Raw genomic sequence first — 22,774 nt, 5'->3', positions numbered from 1 at the left:
TGTTGTTTCATTATTTAGTTAGAAGAGTTATTTTAATATTCACCAAACAAGTCCCTTGTGGATTGCATTACCAATATGAAAAGTTACTCACCATTACTAATTATCAGGAAAATGCAAATCAAAATCACAATGGGCTATCACCTCACATCCATTAGAATGACTATTATTAAAATATAAGAAACAACAATTGTTGGTAAGGATGTGGAGCAAAGGGAATACCCATGTGATGTCAATGGGAATGTAAATTGGCGCAGACACCAAGGAAAACAGTATACAGAGTTCCTAAAAATTAGATCAAAAATAAAACTACCATATGATGCAAAAGTTCCACTTCTGGGATTTTATTCAAAGGAAATAAAAACTCTAACTCAAAGAGATATCTGTATCCTCATTTTCATTGCATTATTATTCATATTAGCTGAGACATGAAAACAACCTATGTCCATGTATGAATGGATTAAAAATGTTGTATATATACACAATAGAATAGTATTCATCTTATCTCATTTTCTATTCATTTAATTTCATTCAAAGAAAAAAATCCTTCCATTTGCAACAACATGAATGGGTGTGGAGTGCATTCTCCTGAGATAAGTCAGAGAAATACACACACTGTATGGGCTCACTTATAAGTAGAATCTAAAACACACACACACACACAATTCATAGATACAGGAACAGATTGAAGTGGGGGGGCGCAAAATGGATAAAGGTCAAAAGTCCAAATTTCCAGATATAAGTAAATCCTATAGATTTAATGAACAGCATAGAAAGTCTGAAAAAGGAATACATAAGCTATCAAAGCTTACAGGATTCAACAAAAGCAGTTTAAAATATAGCAATAAATGTCGACAGGGGAGAAAAAAGAAAGATCTCAAAGAACAATCTAATTTTACACTTTAAAGAACCAGAAAAAGAACAACAAATTAAGCCGAAATTAGTAGCAGAAAGAAATAAAGAGAGCAGAAATAAAAACTAAAAAGACAACAGAGGATGTGGGAGGGAAGCTCAAGAGGGAGGAGAAATACATGTATATATATAACTGATTCATTTTGTTGTACAGCAGAAACTAGCAACATTGTAAAGCAATTATACACTCCAATATAAAAAGACAATAGAAAAAAAAGAAGAGCTGACTTTTCAAAAGAATAAAAAAATACCCTTACCTAAACTAACTAAATAAAAAGTATTCAAAATTATAATTGAAAATGAAGACATTGTAATTGATATTACATAAATACAAAAGGATCATAAGATTCTGCTATGAACAATTATACATGAATATATTGTACAACCTGCAAGAGCTGAATGAATTCCTAGAAACTTTCAACCTACTAAGAATAAATCATGAGAAGTACAAAATCTGAACATACACATTAATAATAGGGAAACTGAATCAGTAATCAATAAATTCCCAAAGAAAAGTCCACTCTCAGAAGGCTTCATTGATGAACCCTACTGAACAACTAAAGAATTTATACCAATACTTTGCAAGCTTTTCAAAAAACTAGTGAAGGAAATAACAGTTCCAAGCCTATTTTAGAAGGCTAACTCCACCCTGATACCAAAACCAGGCAATGTCAGTGCATAAAAATTACAGTACAATATCTTTAATGAAATGTAGATGCAAAAATTCTCAAACTATTAGAATAACAATTTCAACTATACATTGAAAGGCCTGCATGTCATAATTAAGTGGGACTTACATCAGTGATGAAAGGATGAATCAACACTCTGTAAATCAATCAATATGATACACCACATTAACAAAATGGAGGGTAAAAGTAATATAATCATCTCAAATAATACAAAAAAGCACCTAACAAAATTCAACATCTGTTTATGATAAAACTGCCAATAATGAGGTATGGAAGGGACATTTATGTTTTTGTTTATTCACTGTCTTGTCAGACTCTTTGCAACCACAGGACTTGACAGGATCCCAGGACTTGACAGGAGCCCAGACTCTTTGGCACCAGGCTCCTCTGTCCATGGGAGTTCCCAGGAAAGAATACTATGGCGGGTTGCCATTTCCTTCTCCAGGGGATCTTCCCAATCCGGGGACTGAATCCACATCTCCTGTGTTGGTAGGTGGATTCTTTACCATTGAGCCACCAGGGAAGCCCCTAGAAGGGACATACCTCAAATAATAAACAACATTTATAAGAAGCCCACAACTAACATTATACTCAGTAGTTAAATGTTGAAAAGTTTTCTTCTACGATCAGGTACAGGGCAAGGATGGGTACACTGACCAATTTTATTCAAAGTGGTACTGGAATTGCTGACAATTAGGCAAGACAAAGAAATGGCAAGTGAATCATAAAGGAAGAAGCAAAGCTCTATTTGTGGGTGACATGATATTATATATAGAAAACCCTAAAGACTCCACAAAAAAGCTGTTAGAATAAATAAAATCAATAAAGTTGCAAGATACAAAATCAACTATAAAAATCAGATGCATTTTTATGCACTAACAAGGAATTTTCAGAAAGAAAAACTTAGGTAATAATCCCCTATACAATTGCACCAAAAATAGTAAAATATTAGGAATGAATTTAATAAATGTGATGAAACATCTATACATAAAGTCTCTAAGACAGTTGATGAAACAAACTGCAGAAAATACAAATAAATGAAAATATATTCCATGTTCTTAGAGTAGAGAAATTAATACTGTTAACTGTTCACATTGCCTAAAGATATCTACAGATTCAATGCCATCCCTAATCCAATTCTAGTGGCATTTTTCATAGAATTAGGAGAGAAATCCTAAGATCTGTATGACACCAAAATATTGACAAATAATTCTTAGGAAGATAGTTGAAGTTGGAGTCATCACAATTCCTGACTTCCAACCAAATAGCAAAACTACAGTAATCAAAACAGGATGGTAGAAACCTAAAACAAATGCAATGATCAAAGGAACAAAACAGAGAGCCCAGAAATAAACTCATGCATATGTGAACAATTAATTTTAACAAAGAAGCCAAGAAAATCAGACAAAGAAAGCATAGTCTCTTCATAAACGGTGATGAGAAAGCTGGACAGCCAGTTGCAAGCAAATGAAATTGGTATCCTATCTTAAATCACGCACAAAAATTAACTTGGAAAGAATTAAAAACTCAATAATCAGACATAAAAGAATAACACTTTTAGAAGAAAATATCAGGAAAAAACTCCTTGACATTGGTCTTAGAAATGAGTTTTGGGAAAACACACCAAAACCACAAGCAGAAAGGCAAAGATCTCCAAGTGACACAATGTCAAACTAAGAAGCTCCCATTCAAAAGTAACAAACAAAAAAGCAGCCTACAGAATGGGAGAAAAAAAAAACAAACCTGCAAATCTTCTATTGCATTAAAGGTTAATATCTTAACTATATAAAAACTCATATAAATAAAAAAAAATCTGATTTGAAAGTGGCAGAGAACAAGATGGCAGCTGAGAATGGACAGGAGTACCTGACCAGTGGAAAAGAATATATAAACCACACAAAACTCAGTAGGAGAAAGGAACTAGGGGGAAAAACAGGAGTGTTAGTAGGACTGGACCTGCCTTTGGTGAGTGAGGGAACTGAAGCTGGGGTCCAATCCCCACATTGAGGCAACTCTCTGGTGAGAGGAGAAACATTTAAGGCTGAGGGTGAAACTGCTGATCTGTGGCAGCCTAAATGGATTGAGAATCACTCATTGCTGCAGCCATACATACCCGGGACAGGGATGCAGGTCCCCTGGAAGGCACAGTGGCTAGGAGCTGGAATTTAGGGATTGTGGAGCAATCCCAGGGCGAGGGCTGCTGTTGACTGTGGAGAGACGGGTCGAGGGGATGTGGGGAGGAGATTGTGGTGCGAACTGCCTGTGGAGGAAAGCTGGGCAGCCATGGAGCAAGGCGAAACTGCTGAGTAGGGGGTGGAGCTATCACCATAGCCTCTCTCTCTCCACATGCCAGCCAGCAATCACAGGTGAATAATAGAGAGGCAGGCACATCAAACGCCTGACACACTGAACTACAGAGTAGGACCCTACTCAGGGTGCTCCCTTAAGTGACTGAAGTGCCGATCTACAGAGTAGGACCCCAGGCAGGGGGGCCCCTCTATGTGCCTGACGTGCTGAACAAGAGAGAAGGGCCCCAGACAAGGGAGCCCTCTAATAGCCTGAACGGCAGGGCTACGGAGAAAGACTAGCCAAAGAGGCTTTCTGATCGCCAGCTACAAGAGGCTCGAACAAAGACTAACGATAGGGCCATAACTCCTGGTGAGGAGGCGGACCGTGTCCCTCCACACTTTGAGCCACCAAGATCCCCACAAGATAAGCAGCTGCACCACCTCCACGCTCAACTCTCACTGGGACAGAGCTGCCACAGTCAAAAAAAATTCGAGTCTATACGCACAGGGTCAATTTAGTCTTATCCAACTCCTTGCGACCCTATAGACTGGCTTGCCAGGCTTCTCAGCCACGGGGGTTCTCCAGGCAAGAATACTGGAGAGTATTGTCCAATACTGGTTGCCATACCCTTCTAGAGCACTCCTGCTGCCCTAGCCACCAACTCCCCTGAGTACCTGGTGCTGCCAGAGCCCCTGCAACCCAAAAAGCTGCACCACCTCCACACCTAGCCCTCATGGGGGCAAACCTAAGTCCACCGGGGCAGCCCCAGGAGCAAACCCCAGTGGACGACCCACATGCAGAGGTAGAAATAAAATCACACTTGAAACCTAGGAGCAGTGTGGCTAAGGAAGAAGACCCAAAACCTTCCCATCCTCTGTACAAGCTGCAGATTCAATGCACACAATCAACTAGGTAGACTCTGTGTCTATGGAATATATAAAAGAACATGGAGAGCTCCCACAAAAGAAAACACACTAGTTCTGGTAGCTGTGGACATTGGAGGCAAGAACACACAGGATCAGGACCAGATTAAAACCTGAGCTGCTGCCATAACAGGTCCAGAGATCAGCACAGTGTTGGAGGGTATCCTAGGGAGGGGAGGTGGGCTGTGACTCCCAGCTAGGGAAAGGACATTGACAGCAGTGACTCAAGAAAAACATTTATTATTCTTATATTTTCATTTGTCCTGTAGATTCTTTTGGATTTTTTTTTTCATTTTTGCCCCTTTCTTCTCCCTCTGTTTAGTTGTCAATTTTATTGACACTATGAAATCTAGTTAAGCTTTTGAGCTTTTTTTTTTCCCTCAGTCACATTTTTTATTGTTGTCATAAACCTCTGCCTCTATGTTGGGCTTTTGCATTTCTGTGGAGTTTTCCTTTTTCTTTCTTTCTTTCTTTCCTTCTTTTTTATTCTTTTCTCTTTTTTATAATTTTAATTTTTTAAACCTATTATATTTTTTCTACATTTATTCATTTGTTTACCTATCCTACTTTCTGTTTCCCCTTGAAGTTAGTTATATTTAATGCATAAAAACCTTCTTCATCTACCTCTATTTAACTTTGCATATCTATATTGCTTTCTTTTCTTTCTTTCCTTTCCTCTCAACATATTTGTTAGTTTTCATTGCTTTATTCCCCACTTGGCATCTTGCTTTAGTTTTGTTTTCTGGTTTGTGCTTTAGTTAGTTTTGTTAACTGGTAAATATAATTTTTGATTTCCTTTGTTCACTGGATCAATCTACTGTACTTTATTTTTGTTGAACTGTTTCCACTTTGCTCATGGGTGTATATGTATATGTGTATATTCCATTATTTTAATTATTATTTGCTTGATTTTGTAACTGCCATTTGTCTGGGATTCATCTTTGGGTTTTTGTTTTTGGGTATTTATTTTAATCTCACTTAATGCTGTAACAAACCATTTGTGCAATCTTCATTCCTGACCAGAGATCAAGCCCTGAACCTTTGGAGTGGGAGCACTGATTCCAAGACCATAGTCTACCAGAGAACTAACCTTAGGGAGTATCAAATAGTTTGAACTCACACAAAGGAAACAATTTGAATACAAGACCTGGCATCACCCAACCACCAATAGCACCCTGTGCAGGACACCTAATCTAAATAACAAACAAAACAAAAATACAAACCCAATCATCAGCAGACAGGATTACCACATCACTCAGCCCTGCCCATCAGAGGGAAAACAAACAAACAAAAAAACTCAGCACAAATCTTACCCTATACAAGCTTACACAAACCACTGGACCAACCTTAGGAGGAAGAAAGAATTCAACCTTGAAGCCTGGGAAAAGGAGACCTCAAACACAATAAGTTAAAAAAAAAAAAATGAAAAGGCAGAGAAATACTACACAAATGAAGGAACAAATTAGAAACACAGAAGTCCAAATAAATGAAGAGGAAATAGGCAAACTACCTGAAAAAAGAATTCAGAATAATGATAGTAAAGATCATCAAAAGCCTTGAAAACAAAATGGAGAAAATGCAAGAATCAATTAACAAAGACCGAGAAGAATTAAAGAATAAACATACAGAGACAAACAACACAGTTACTGAAATTAAAAATACTCAAGAAGGAATCAGTAGCTCAATATTGAACCAGAAGAACAAATTGGTGAGCTGGAAGATAGAATGGTGGAAATAACTTCTGAAGAGCGGAATAAAGTAAAAAGAATGAATAGTCTCAGAGACCTCTGGGACAATATCAAAGGCACCAACATTGGAATTATAGGGGTCCCAGAAGAAGAAGAGAAAAAGAAAGGGTATGAGAAAATTTTTGAAGAGATTATAGTTGAAAATTTCCCCAACATGGAAAAGGAAATAGCCAATCAAGTCTAAGAGGCACAAAGAGTCCCATACAGGATAAACCCAAGGAGAAACATGCCAAGACACATACTAATCAAACTAACAAAGACTAAACACAAAGAAAGAATATTAAAAGCAGCAAGGGAAAAGCAGCAAGTAACACACAAGGAAAACCCAATACGTTTCACAGCTGATCTTTCAGCAGAAACTCTCCAGGCCAGAAGGGAATGGCAGAATATATTTAAAGTACTGAAAGGGAAAAATCTACAACCAAGATTACTGTCCCCCACAAGGATCTTACTCAAAATTGATAGAGAAATAAAAAGCTTTTCAGACAAGCAAAAGTTAAGAGAATTAAGTACCACCAAACCAGCTTTACAAAAAAATGTTAAAGGGACTTATACAGTCAAGAAATACAAGAGGAGAAAAAAGATATACAAAATCAACCCCAAACAATTAAGAAAATGGCAATATCAATAATTACTTTAAATGTAAATGGATTAAATGCTCCAATGGAAAGACACAGACTGGCTGAACAGATATGAAAACAAGACCCCTATATATGCTGTCTACAAGAAATCCACTTCAGACCTCAAGACACATATAGACTGAAAGTGAGAGAATGGAAAAATATATTTCATGCAAGTGGAAAGCAAAAGAAAGCTGGAGTAGCAATCCTCATCAGATAAAATAGACCTTAAAATGAAGAATACAAGAGATAAGGAAGGACACTACATAATGATCAAGGAATCAATCAAAGAGGAAGAAATAACAATCATAAATATCTATATAGCCAACATAGGAGCACCTCAATACATAAGACAAACACTAACAGACATAAAACGAGAAATTGACAGTAACACAATAATAGTAGGAGATTTTAACACCCCACCCACACTATTGGACAGATCATCAAACAGAAAATTAAAAAGAAACACAAGTGTTAAATGATATATTAGATGAGATGGATCTCACTGATATCATCAGGACATTCCATCCAAATGCAGAAGAATACACCTTCTCAAGTGCACATGGAACATTCTCCAGGATACACCACATCTTGGATCACAAATCAAACCTCAGTAAATTTAAGAAAATTGAAATCACATCAAGCATTTTCTCCAACCTCAACTCTATGAGACTAGATATCAATTACATGAAAAAAAAAAAAACTTTAAGAAACACAAACACATGGAGATTAAACAATACATTTCTAAGTAACCAACAGGTTACTGAAGAAATCAAAAGGGAAATTTAAAAAAAAATCTAGAAAAAAGTAACAATGAAATCACGACAACTCAAAACCTGTGGGATGCAGCAAAAGCAATTCTAAGAGGGGAGTTTAAAGCAATACAATTCCAGCTCAAGAAACAAGAAAAACATCAAATAGACAACCTAACTTTACACCTAAAACAACTGGAAAAAGAAGAACAAAAAACCCCCAAAATTAATAGAAGGAAAGAAATCATAAAGATCCAAGCAGAAATACATGAAAAAGAAATGAAAGAAACAATAGTAAAGATAATAAAACTAAAAGCTGGTTCTTTGAGAAGATAAACAAAATTGACAAACCTTTAGCCAGACTCATCAAGAAAAAAAGAGAGAAGAATCAAATCAACAAAATTAGAAATGAAAAAGGAAAGGTTACAACAGATGATGTAGAAATGCAAAGGATTATAAGAGACTGTTATGAACAACTATATGCAATAAAATGGATAACCTGGAAGAAACAGATTCTTAGAAAAGTTTAATCTCCCAAGACTGAACGAGGAAGAAATAGAAATTATGAACAACCCAAATACAGCACTGAAATTGAAGCTGTGATCACAAATCTCTTAAAAAACAGAAGCCCAGGACCAGATGACTTCACAGGAGAATTCTATCAAACATTAGGAGAAGAGCTAATGCCTATCCTTCTAAACCTCTTTCAAAAAATTACTGAGGAAGGAGCACTTCCAAACTAATTCTATGAGGCCACCATCACCCTGATACCAACACCAGACAAAGATAACACACAAAAAAGAAAACTGCAGGCCAATATCACTGATGAACATAGAGGCAAAAATCCTCAATAAAATTTTAGCAAACAGAATTCACCAACATATCAAAAAGCTCATACACCAGGATCAAGTTGGGTTTATTCCAGGGATGCAAGGATTGTTCAATATATGCAAATCAATCAATGTGATACACCATATTAACAAATTGAAAGATAAAAACTATATGATAATTTCAATAGATGCAGAAAAAGCCTTTGACAAAATTCAGCACATATTTATGATTAAAACTCTTCAAAAAATGGGCATAGAAGGAACCTACATCAACATAGTAAAGGCCCTATATGATACGCCTACAGCAAACATTCTCAATGGTGAAAAACTGAAAGCATTCCCCCTAAGATCAGGAACAAGACAAGGGTTTCCACTTTCACCAATATTATTCAACATAGTTCTGGAAGTCCTAGCTATAGCAATCAGAGAAGAAAACGAAATAAAAGGAATCCAGATTGGAAAAGAAGAAGTAAAGCTCTTCCTGTCTGCAGATGACATGATTCTGTACATAAAAAACCCTAAAGATAGTATTGGAAAATTGCTAGAGTTAATCAGTGAATTTAGCAAAGTTGCAGGATACAAAATCAATACACAGAAATCACTTGCATTTCTATATACTAACAATGAAAAATCAGAGAAATTAAGGAATCAATCCCATTAACCACTGCAACAAAAATAATTAACTATCTAGGAATAAACTTACCTAAGAAAACAAAATAAGTGTAAACAGAAAATTATAAGATACTAATGAAAGAAATCAAAGATGACATAAACAGATGGAGAGATGTTCCATGTTCCTGGGTAGGAAGAATCAATATTGTGAAAATGACTATACTACCAAATGCAATCTACAGATTCAATGAGATCCCTATCAAATTACCAAAGACATTTTTCACATAACTAGAACAAAAAATTTCACAATTCACATGGAAACACAAAAGACCCTGAATAGCCAAACCAGTATTGAGAAAGAAGAATGGAGCTGGAAGAATCAACCTTCCTGACTTCAGATTATACAATGCTAGAGTCATCAAGACAGTATGGTACTGGCACAAAAACACAAATATAGACCAATGGAACAAGATAGAAATCCCAGAAATAAACCCATGCACCTATGAGTACCTTATTTTTGACAAAGGAGCCAAGAATATACAAAGGAGTAAAGACAGCTTCTTCAATAAATGGTACTGGGAAAGCTGGACAGCTAAATGAAAAAGAACGAAATTAGAACACTTCCTAACACTATACACAAAGATAAACTCAAAATGGATTAAAGACCTTAATATAAGACCAGAAACTATAAAACTCTTAGAGGAAAACAGTGGCAGAACACTCAGTGACATATATCAAATCAAGATCCTCCATGACCCACCTCCTAGAGTAATGGAAATAAAAAAAAAGTAAACAAGTGGGACCTGATTAAACTTAAAAGCTTTTGCACAGCAGAGGAAACATTAAGCAAGATGAAAAGACAACCCTCAGAATGGGAGAAAATAATAGCAAATGAAACAACTGACAAAGGTTTAACTTCCAAAATATACAAGCAGCTCATATTACTCAATACCATAAAAACAAACAACCCGATCAAAAAGTGGGAAAAATACCTAAACAGGCATTTATCCAAAGAAGACATACAGATGTATAACAAACACATGAAAAATGCTCAACATCACTCATTATTAGAGAAATGCAAATCAAAACTGCAATGAGATTATCACCTCAAAGTAGTCAGAATGGCCATCATCAAAAAGTTACAAACAATAAATGCTGGAGAGGGTATGGAGAAAAGGGAATGCTCTTGCACTGTTGCTGGAAATGTAAATTGGTACAGCCACTATGGAAGACAGTACGGATATTACTTAAAAAACTAGGAATAAAACCACCACATGATCCAGCAATCCCACTCCTAGATATATATACCCTGAACAACCAAAATTGAGAAAGACTCATGTATTCCATTATTCACTGCAGCACTATTTAAATAGCTAGAACATGGAAACAACCTAGATGTCCATCAACATATAAATGGTTAAAGAATTTGTGGTACATATACACATGGAATATTACTCAGCCATAAAAAGGAACACCTCTGAGTCAGTTCTAAGGAGGTGGATGAACCTAGAATCTATTATACAGAGTGAAGGAAGTCAGAAAGAGAAAGATAAATACTGTATTCTAACGCATATGTGCTTCCCTTGTGGCTCAGCTGTAAAGAATTTGCCTGCAATGCAGGAGACCTGGGTTCGATCCCTGGGTTGGGAAGATTCCCTGGAGGAGGGAAAGGCTACCACTCCAAGAGAACTTCCCTGGTGGCTCAGAGGGTAAAAGTGTCTGCTTGCAATGAAGGAGACTGGGGTTCAATCGCTGGGTGGGGAAGATCCACTGGAGAAGGAAATGGCAACCCATTCCAGTATTCTTGCCTGGAAAATCTCAAGGACTGGGGAAACTGGTGGGCTGCAGTCCATGGGGTCACAAAGAGTCGGACACAACTGAGCTACTTCACTTTCACTTTCACTTTTTCAATGCATATGTACAGAATCTAATAAAATGGTACCGAAGAATTTACTTACAGGGCAGCAGTGGAGAAACAGACATAGAGAACAGATATGTGGACATAGGGAGAGGGGAGGAGAGGGTGAGATGTATGGAAAGAGTAACATGGAAACTTACCTTACCATACGTAAAATAGATACCCAACGGGAATTTGCTATATGGCTAAGGAAACTCAAACAGGAGCTCTGTATCAACCTAGAGGGGTGGGATGGGGAGGGAGATGGGAGGGAAGTTCAAAAGGGAGGGTATATATGTATACCTATGGCTGATTCATGTTGAGGTTTGAGAGAAAACAACAAAATTCTGTAAAGCAATTATACTTCAATAAAAAAATAATTAAAAAATAAAAGAAATAAAGTGGCAGAGAACCTAAATATTTTTCCAAAGAAGACATACAAATGGTCAAGATGTGTATGAAAAGATGCCCAACATCACTAATCATTAGAAAATGCCAATCAAAAATTACAGTGAGATATCACTGCATACCTGTTATTATTGTTGTTCAGTCTCCAAGTTGTGTCTGACTCTGTGTAATCTCATGGTCCACAGCATGCCAGGCCTCCCTGTCCCTCACCATCTTCTGGAGGTTGCTCTAGTTCATGTCCATTGAATCACTGATGTCATCTGACCATCCTATTCTCTGTCATCTTCTTCTCCACTAGAATACCTAGTTATCAAGACAAGAGATAACAAGTGTTGGCAAAGATGTAGAGAAAAGGAAAGCTTTGTACACTACCAGTAGGAATGTAAATTGGTTCAGCCACTATGTAGAATAGTACCGAGGTTCCCTCCAAAATTAAAAATAAAACTGCCATATGATCCAACCATCCCATATCTGGATATATATTAAATGAAATAAAAACAAGATATCAAAAAGATAATTGAACTCCCGTGTTTATTGTGGCGTTATTCACAACAGCCAATCTGTGTCTGAGAATGGATTAATGAATAAAGAAGATATGGTATACATTTTATACACACACACACACACAAAGAGGAATTTTATTCAGCCATTGTAAAAGGAAAATCCTACCATTTGCAACAACATGGATGGAGCTTGAGGGTATTATGTTAAGGGAAATAAGTCAGACAGTGAACAATATGACATATACATGAAATCTAAAAAATAATAGTATAACTTATATAAACAGATAGTAGAAAAATGGCTATCAGACTGGACACAGGGAAAATATAGATGTTCTAAACAGTGCAATCCCCCCAGCTTAGTTGATATCATTATTACTGTTATGTTATACTATTTTTGATATTGAATATTGCCATTGTGATATTATCTCTCCATCTCTGATTCTAGCAATAGAGGAATACATGAATGATCTGTTTGCAGACTCAAAATCACATGATAAAAGTTACATAAGAGAAATAACCATCTTTAAAGGGGATTTTAGTCACTTTAAGAATGAAGTATAGAATCTAGCATCATAGGTAATATCAATGGGAATGCATCCTCATCATTATGTTCTTACTGTGACAGATTTAAAGAGGGCTTCTCATTGGCCATTGGTATAGAGAAAATTTAACTCTAGCTGTAGGCTCTCCATAATAAGTAAATAATTCACTCTCTTAATTCCTTCAACCTTGAGACAAGTTTCTAACTTTCAAGTTTATTGTGTTTAGGAAGTTAAAATGCTGGAAAACAAACCACTTGAGAAAGCAGCAATGGCACTGAGAGATACAACATTGGTGTTCATCTTGTTTGTTTTACTGATTTGATTCCAACATATTCATTTTGCTTTAAATACTTAAAAAAAAAATAAGTAAATGAGAATGGCATTGAGACGTGTATTGTCATATGTGAAACAGAGCACCATTCCATGTTCGATGCATGTGACAAGGGCTCAGGGCCGGGGCAATGGGATGATCCAGAAGGATGGGATGGGGAGGGAGGTGGGTGGGGGGTCCGGGAAGGGGAACACATGTAAACCCATGGCTGATTCATGTCAATGTATGGCAAAAACTATTACAATATTGTAAAGTAATTAGCCCCCAACTAAAATAAATAAATTTAAAAAAAAAAATAAATAAAAAAAATAAATTCAAAAAAAAAAATAAGTAAATGAAGCAAATGCTTATAAAAATCATCTAGGTTTGAGGACTTAAAGCAGAAGTATTATTTCAAAGTGGTATTTTCATTGCTATTTATTTATCTTCAGCAATTGTGACTGTAGCAAAGATATGACAGAATGCCCTGTGATAGAAGGAATACATACATATCTGAAAAATGTCAATGTATTTCAAGCACTTCATAAGTGTTTGATACTAAGCTAAGTGTAGGAAACACATAAATGCAAGGCAGTGAGGAAGACTGATAATTATTTACAGTGCAGTGTGATACATTTAGAGGCTGGTAGGTTGAACAATGGCCCCCAAAGATACCCACTTTCTAATCATCAGAACCTGTGAATGCTACATTAAATGGGAAAAGATTTTGCAGATGTAACTAAGGATCTTGAAACGGGGAGAATTTCCTATATTGTCCATCTGGGTCTGATATAATCACAAGGTTTCTGTTGGGAAGAAGAGAATTTTTCCTCTACCCTTCTAAGTTCCTCTGGACGGTCTAAATTAAATTGACCTGAATTAAAATGATGTAAGGGCTTCTCGGGTGGTTCAGTGGTAAACAATCTACCTGCAATGCAAGAGACACAGGTTTGATCCCTGGGTCAGTAAGACCCCCTGGAAGCGGACATGGCTATCCACTTCAGTATTCTCGCTGGGAAAATCCCATGGACAGAGGAGCCTGACGGGCTACAACCCATGGGGTCACAAAAGAGTGGGACAAGACTTGGTGACTAAATAACAACAACAAACACATGAGAGAAACCCAGGAAAAGTAACCTGTAAAAATGGCCAAAACCGTCATCTTAAATATCATCTTGCTGCTGCTGCTAAGTCACTTGAGTCGTGTCCGACTCTGTGCAACCCTATAGACGGCTGCCCACCAGGCTCTGCCGTCCCTAGGATTCTCCACGCAAGAATACTGGAGTGGGTTGCCATTTCCTTCTCCAGTGCATGAAAGGGAAAAATTAAAGTGAAGTCGCTCAGTCGTGTCCGACTCTTAGTGACCCCATGGAAAATAGCCCACCAGGCTCCTCCATCCATGGGATTCTCCAGCATGAGTACTGGAGTGGGGTGCCATTGCCTTCTCCAAAATATCATCTTGAGTAAAACACAAAATAGAATGTTGAAGGTAGTGGTTTGGGACTTCAAATGGGAGGAAGTCAATTCATCAGAAGATGGAAAAGCAAAAATTGAGCAAACAAGTGTTTGCTGGACCCTACAGAGATAATGGGACACAGAATGGACCCCGAGCTCTAGGTCCTGTTTCCCCCACCACACGTAGCTTATATTCTTTACATATATCTCAGGTGATAGCTTTATTCCAGGAACAGGACCTCTAAGATCTTTTAGGCAGTGAGGAGAAGGAATGAAGCTTCTCTCTGAGTTTTTTGGGCTTCGATGCTTTTCTGTGCAAAATCATCTACATGCCAAAGAGACATTCTGAAGCTGCAAATTTTTCTCTCCTACAGTGCTAAAGAGAGGCAGACACTAGGAGTTTTGGCACTGAAGACCATGTGACTGTGGAAGCAAGATGCTATTTCTGTTGGCTGTCTATACTGGAGAAAGGCAACATGAACCAAGGACCATGGGGAATAAAGCTCTAAAAGCTATACAAGGGCAAGGAAGTTGCCTTTCCCCTAGAGCCCCCCAGAGGAGTCAGACTCTGCAGACACCCTTGACTTCAACCCAGCAAAACTTGTTTTAAACATTTGACCTCCAAAATTGTATAAACACATGTTGTTTTCAGTCAATTCTGTATTAAATTGTTAGGACAGTCATAGGAGACTAACGTAACAACATTAGTTGTTGTTACAACTAATGTAAGACTATAGCATATTTTAAAATCCCTACTCCAAAGCTCTTTCACTGTATTTTAATGGCTATTTTTATTCTCTTAAAATAGCTTAGCTGGAATTCCATCACCTCTGCCGGCTTTGTTTGTAGTACTGTTTCCTAAGGCCCACTTGACTTCACATTCCAGGGCATCTGGCTCTAGGTGAGTGCCTTTTAGACAAGGGCAGAAGAAGGAAAGGTGTTGGTCATTTGGCTCGCCAAGAATTTTTCTTTACAAAGTGCTCACGATACTACTGGCTCAGTGGACCCTCATAATCATAGGAAAGTGGCATAATCCTGTCGGAAGGGAATTTGGAAACAGAAAGATCTACAAACTGACTGTTCTATGAAATGACCAACTAACCTTGGTTGGCCTCTGATGCATTTGTAAAATGGAGGTAATACCTATAATATCTCAGCACATGTTAGACTTTCAATATCTATAGCTATATATAAGGTGGATGGGAAATCTATTACTGACACATTCATTTAATGATTGGAGAATGTGAACTCAGAGAGAAATTGTTACATGAATAGTTGAGGGCAGAGCTGGGGCTGGATCTGAGGTCTTCTGATGAGAATTACAGAAAGTTACTTGCCAATAATTATGGGCCAAATTTTTAACTAAACTTAAGTTCAAGAAAAAGAGTCCTCTTCAAGATGAAACTTCCAAACACAGGTAAACATAAATTATAATTTTATTTTTCAAAGGAACTCTGAAACCATTAACAATCAGAGTCCATACTTTAAAAAGGCTCTTATTTTTAAGGAAAGAGTTCAGATGAAGGAACTTCATGCTAGATCTTTGTTGAAAATGGAATCCACAGAAAGAGTACAACAGAAAGGGCAGTGTTTTTTTTCTGATACAATATTTGTAGATATTTATTTATAGTAAGGCACCTAAACTGCTTTACGGAGTGACATATTAATATTGGTAAATGTAAATCTAACTATTTAAAGTTATTTCAATTACTCCTTACTGAAGAAAATGCCAAAGAATGCTCAACTACTGCACAATTGCACTCATCTCACACACTAGCAAAGTACTGCTAAAAATTCTTCAAGCCAGGATTCAACAGTACATGAACTGTGAACTTTCAGATGTTCCATGGATTTAGAAAAGGCAGAGGAACCAGAGATCAAATTGCCAACATACACTGGATCTGTTGGATCACTGAAAAAGCCAGAGAGTTCCAGAAAAACATCTACTTCTGCTTTATTGACTATGCCAAAGCCTTTGACTGTGGATCACAACAAACTGTGGAAAATTCTTAAAGAGATGGGAATACCAGACCACCTGACCTGCCTTCTGAGAAATCTGTATGCATGTCAAGAAGCAACAGTTAGAGTTGGACATGGAACAACAGACCGGTTCTAAATCGGGAAAGGAGTATTCAAGGCTGTATATTGTCACCCTGCTTTTTAAACTTATATGCAGAGTACATCATGAGAAATGCTGGACTGGATGAAGCACAAGTTGGAATCAAGATGGCCGGGAGAAATATCAATAACCTCAGATATGCAGATGACACCACTCTTATGGCAGAAAGTGAAGAAGAACTAAAGAGCCTCTTGATAAAAGTGAAAGAGAAGAGTAAAAAAGTTGGCTTAAAACTGAATAGCATTGAAACATGTATATTATCATATGTGAAACAGAACACCATTCCATGTTCGATGCATGAGACAAATGCTCAGGGCTGGGGCAATGGGATGACCCAGAGGGATGGGATGGGGAGGGAGGTGGGAGGGGGGTCCAGGAAGGGGAACACATGTAAACCCATGGCTGATTCATGTCAATGTATGGCAAAAACTACTGCAATATTGTAAAGTAATTAGCCCCCAACTAAAATAAATAAATTTATTAAAAAAAAAACAAAACTCAACATTCAGCAAACTAAGATCATGACATCCAGTACCATCACTTCATGTCAAATAGATGGGGAAGCAATGGAAACAGTGACAGATTATATTTTGGGGGGCTCCAAACTCACTGCAGATGGTGATTGCAGCCATGAAATTAAAAGACGCTTACTCCTTGGAAGAAAAGTTATGACAAAATTAGACAGCATATTAAAAAGCAGAGACATTACTCTGCCAAAAAAGGTCTGTCTAGTCAAGGCTATGGTTTTTCCAGTAGTCATGTATAGATGTGAGAGTTGGACAGTGAAGAAAGCTGAGTGCTTAAGAATTGATGCTTTTGAACTGTGGTGTTGGAGAAGACTCTTGAGAGTCTCTTGGACAGCAAGGAGATTCAACCAGCCCATCCTAAAGGAAATCAGTACTGAATATTCATTGGAAGGACTGATGCTGAAGCTGAAAATCCAATACTTTGGCCACCTGATGCAAAGAACTGACTCACTGGAAAGATTGAAGGCAGGAGGAGAAGGGGATGACAGAGGATGAGATGGTTGGATGGCATCACCGACTCAATGGACATGAGTTTGAGTAAACTCCAGGAGTTGATGATGGACAGGGAAGCCTGGCGTGCTGCAGTCCATGGGGTCTCAAAGAGTTGGACACAACTGAGCAACGTAACTGAACCGAACTGATGAAAATGTTTTGTTAGCAAAAGGTGAAAAGTGTGAAAGTGTTAGTTGGTCAGTTCTGTCTATTTGCAAACCTACGGACTGTAGCCTGCCAGGCTCCTCTGTCCATGGAATTCTCCAAGCAAGAATACTGGAGTGGGTAGGATCAAACCCAGATCTCCTACATTGCAAATGAATTCTTTACCATTGGAGACACCAGGGAAGCAGTGAAAGTTGAGGGGTTATTTTAAGGGAACATCTTTTGGTGTGTGTGATTTTGCTTTGTGTAAGTAGTTTAGGTGAACTATGTGCATTTCTATTCTACAGGGTTGGTGTGAAGTCACTGATGCTGTGAGCTGTATTGATAAAATTCTGTGCAACGACAACTTAATATCTTCTTGTGTACTACATGTCTCCAATATAGGAATAAGAATGTGCATTCTGAAAAACCTTTCAACCATGTTTGTCAACCTTCTACCTCTTAACATGTAAAATTATATATCCATGTTCTTTCATAAGTTTCAATTAAAATACAAATACTATTAAATTAATATTTAAGTGTGATACATTAAGCTTGGGCATATTTTATTTAGGACACTTTTGAGCGTGAACTGATTTAGAATTACCTATTTTCACTTTTATTTCCTTAAAAAATTGCATTTTAATATCAAATGTATGCACACTAGAAATTTAAAAAAAAATGTTCACTGTACTAATGTTACTACCTCCGATAATACTAAGTGTTTAGTAGATACAAAATGTTTTAAAATGTCAAATTAAAACAAAAAATTCTAATGCATGTTTTTATAGTAAGAAATAGAGGAGGGGTTAATAGCTAGTCATTGCAAACCATATATTTATTATGCTTATTTGCTACTATATCTGAATGATGAGTTGGGGAATTTACTCCAAAGGAAAATTAAACACAGAGTTGAAGCTCTGAGGCATGAACCAGCTTCAGATCTTCTCATACATTAGTATATTTTGGGTCTCTGGCATTGCAGGCGGATTCTTTACCATCTGAGCCACCAGGGGAACCCTATGAAGATCCGCAGTAATTGTCAAAGTGTTTGAACTGTTTTCTTATTTTAATAGAGTTGTATACATATTTGAATTAAACAGTTCTGCTTTAACATTTGCTGTAAATACAAATTCAAGAATCTAGCTGCATCTTCATACAATATTTTTTTAAATATTAGGTTTTGCAGGTAATAGAGTCAATATTTTTTTTTTTCAATGCTGAATACAGATAGGATTGCAGTGGGTACAGTTGTTAAGAAAACAGATTTTAGAATCAGACTGTTCAGGATCAAATCCAGGCTCAAATACTTCTTCCCAAATCTGAATGAGCTTCCAACTTGGTGAGGGAGGGTGAAATTCTTTATATGGTTTTAGCAGGAGGGAATAAGCAGAATTCACCTTATTTCAGGATTAGGTGGTCAAGGTCAATTCTCAGGAAAGGGAAAAATGTTTCTTGTCAATTTATCAGCCATGGCTTGGACAGTTAAATTTTACCAACAGGCAAGAGAAGATTTAATGGCTAAGATATGCATGAGTGAATTCAGAAACACAGGCCACAAAAGAAAAACAGACACAATGGATTGCATCAAGGTAAAAACTCCAGTGCATCAAAAAATGCAGCCAACAGAGTGAAAAGCCAAACTATGGAATGAGAGAAAACACTTGCAAATCCTATGTTTGATAAGGGACTGGTGTTTACGAAATTAAAAGAACTCCTACAACTGAACAATAACAAACAAGCTGAGTAAAAACGAGGCAAAGGACTTGAATAGACATTTCTTCCAAAATATATACAAGTGAACAACTGGCAGAGAAAAACATGCTCAACATCACTTGTCAGGAAAATGCAAACTATAACTACAATAAGACACTACCTTATATCTTTAAAAGATGGCTACTTGAAATAAAAAGCACAAAATAGGAAGTATTGGTAAGCATATTTAGAAACTGGAACTCTTGTGCATTGTTGGTGGGGGTGTAAAATCCTACAGCTGCTATGGAAAACAGTATGGTGGTTACTCAAAAAATAAGTGGCAGAATTCCCATCAGTTCAGTTCAGTTCAGACACTCATTTGTGTCCGAATCTTTGCAACCCCATGCAATTCCACTTTGGGGGACATATATTGCTAAAAGAATTGAAAGCTGAGTCTCAAAGAGAATTGTACAGCCATGTTCACAACAGCCAAGAGGTAGAGGCAAATCATTACTTTGCTAACAAAGGTCCATATAGTCAATGCTATGGTTTACCAGTAGTCAGGTAGGGATGTGAGAGTTGGACCATAAAGAAAGCTGAGGGCCAAAAAATTGATGCTTTTGAACTGTGGTGTTGGAGAAGACTCTTGAGAGTCCCTTGGACAGCAAGGAGATCCAACCAATCCATCCTAAAGGAAATCAGTCCTGGGTGTTCATTGGAAGGACTGATGCTGAAGCTAAAGCTCCAATATTTTGGCCACCTGATGCAAAGAACTGACTCATTGGAAAAGACTGTGATGCTGGGAAAGATTGAAGGCAGAAGGAAAAGGGGACAGCAGAGGATGAGATGGTTGGATGGCATCACCGACTCAATGGACATGAGTTTGAGTAAGCTCTGGGAGTTGATGATGGACAGGGAAGCCTGGTGTGCTGCAGTCCATGGGGTCACGAAGAATTGGACACAACTGACTGAACTGACTGAGAGGCAGACCAAGTATTCATTTATGGAAGAGTGAAATGAAGTGAAGTGAAAGTCACTCAGTCTTGTCTGAGTCTTTGTGATGCCGTGGACTAGTCCATGGACTTCTCTAGGCCACAATACTGGAGTTCCTAGCCTTTCCCTTCTTCAGTGGATCTTTCCAACCCAGGGATTGAACCCAGTTCTCACTCATTGCAGGTGGATTCTTTACCAGCTGAGCCACAAGGGAAGCCAGCCAATAGCTCAGTTGGTAAAGAATCAGCCTGCAATGTAGGAGACCCTGGTTTGATTCCTGGCTTGGGAATATCTGCTGGAGAAGGGATAGGCTACCCATTCCAGTATTCTTGGGCTTCCCTTGTGGCTCAACTGGTGAAGAATCCGCTGGCAATGTGGGAGACCTGGGTTTGGTCTCTCAGTTGGAAAGATCCCCTGGAGAAGGGAAAGGCTACTCACTCCAGTATATGGCCTGGAGAATTCCAAGGACTATATAGTCCATGGGGTTGCAAAGAGTCAGACACGACTGAGCGACTTTCACTATAGATGAAAGGATAAATTAAAAGTGGTATATTCATGCACTGAATATCATTCAGCATTAAAAGGGAAAGACATTCTGACACATACTATGATATGTGTGAAACCTGAGGATATTATGCTAATTTAATTAGCCAGGTCACAAAAAGACAAACGCATTTCCACACATATTCTGTATCTAGGGCAATCAAATTCATGACAGAAAAGGGAATGAATATTGCAAGGACTGTGGGGAGAAAGGAAAGAAGAATTGTTGTTTAAAGGGTATAGAATTGGTCTTTTAAGATAAAAAGACTTCTGAAGATTGGCTTCACAACAATGTAAAAGTACCTAATACTACTGAACTGTATACTTCAAAATGATTGAGATGGTAAAGTTTTTGTTATGTGTATTTCACTACAAATTTTTTAAAAAAGTGGGTGAAAGAATACACGAAGTGTAGGTGGGAACCTTCAGTTATCTCTCAAGGCACTATTAGACAAGCTATTCAGCTCTCTGCCTTAGGTTTCTCATATTTAAAAGAACAGCATCTTCCTTACTGAGAAGATTAATGAGTTTATACAAGTAACATTCAAAACAATTTCTGAACACAATAGCATTATAAAACTGTTCACAGTTACTATTACTATTCAAGCAAAATTACTTTCAGCAGTAGAGGACAGCTGTAGGGAAAATTGCCTATGGATGCAAGAGGAGTGAAAACCATTAAAAGTTGGATCATCATCTCAGTAGTATCAAAAAATTTATCCCCTGAAGTATCTTTTATCAATTTATAATAAACTTTTTCTTTATTTTGAAAAGTAATCTGCCTTAGCTTCCAAGATACTTATCAAAAATATGTTGGACAATACTTCATTCCAGACTTCAAATTTCTCTTTTAAAGCTTACTTTGTATTTCAAAAGAACTTTACACCCGAATTTGATTTCTCTTTAATTCACTGTGGATAGAAGTCTCCATGAGTCTGTTTTGCAAGTCAATTTGCCATTATGAGGGAAAAAAAATAGTGCCAATAGTATTTTCAGAGAAGCAAAGTTTGGAAATGTAACTGTTTGGTATCATAGAAATTCAGTACATGATAACTGGTCACAGAACCACACAATTCTCCAAGGAAAAGTCCTTGAATAACGTTGCGGCAGGAGTAGCTATGACTTTTTTAAGGTACCCAAATTCCTGGTCATCCAATTAGTGTGCACATGAATGGATGAAGAGCTTCCCAGGTGGTGCTAGTAGTAAAGAAACCTCTGCCAGGGCAGCACACAAGAGACATGGGTTCAATCCCTGGGTCAGAAAGATAACTTGGAGAAGGAAATGGCAACCCACTCCAGTATTCTTGCCTGGAGAACCTCATGGACAGAGAAGCTTGGCAGGCTACAGTCCACGGGGTCACAGGGTCAGACACGACTGAAGCGACTTAGCACACAACATAATGCACAGGGGGCCGTAATTTATAGGAGGATACTTCTGTGAGTTTTCACGTGGCCAAAATTTCTTAAAATTTTGAAAATAGTGTAAGTATAAAGATGTAACAGGCAAGATGTAAACATGTAAATAGCTTTATATTATTTGACCTTTAGGACAAGGTCACATTAATCTGTTTGTAAACGCTATCACATTTTCTAAGTGCTGTGCTTAGCCGCTCAGTAGTAATCTCAATAATAATGAATGACTTTATATACCTTCAGAAGCTGATATTAGTACTATTGCTTTTGGGATGAACATAGTGGGCTTTAGCGTGTTTTTTTTTCTCATAATTTTTTCTTGCAATATAAAAAAGTAAGCTGCTCATTACAATTTTAAAAG

The 22,774-nt window shown here is 37.5% G+C and overlaps 1 pseudogene across 2 annotated transcripts in view; it reads right to left on the bottom strand.

Annotated features, from left to right (window-relative positions):
- LOC145509217 (protein CFDP2 pseudogene) overlaps positions 1-22,774 on the bottom strand; it is an 837,797-nt pseudogene that overhangs the window by 127,174 nt on the left and 687,849 nt on the right. For both annotated transcript variants that reach the window (XR_014055918.1, XR_014055919.1), the window contains exon 7: positions 11,800-11,980. The product of XR_014055918.1 is annotated as a protein CFDP2 pseudogene, transcript variant X1 (transcript). The remainder of the gene's footprint in view (positions 1-11,799; positions 11,981-22,774) is intronic.

The sequence above is a fragment of the Giraffa tippelskirchi genome, chromosome 1 (assembly GCF_054371585.1).
Source record: "Giraffa tippelskirchi isolate mGirTip1 chromosome 1, T2T-mGirTip1v1.2.pri, whole genome shotgun sequence".
NCBI classification, from domain to species: Eukaryota; Metazoa; Chordata; class Mammalia; order Artiodactyla; family Giraffidae; genus Giraffa; species Giraffa tippelskirchi.
The sequence above is the reverse complement of the archived record's forward strand: the minus strand, read 5'-3'. Positions and strand labels throughout refer to the sequence as shown.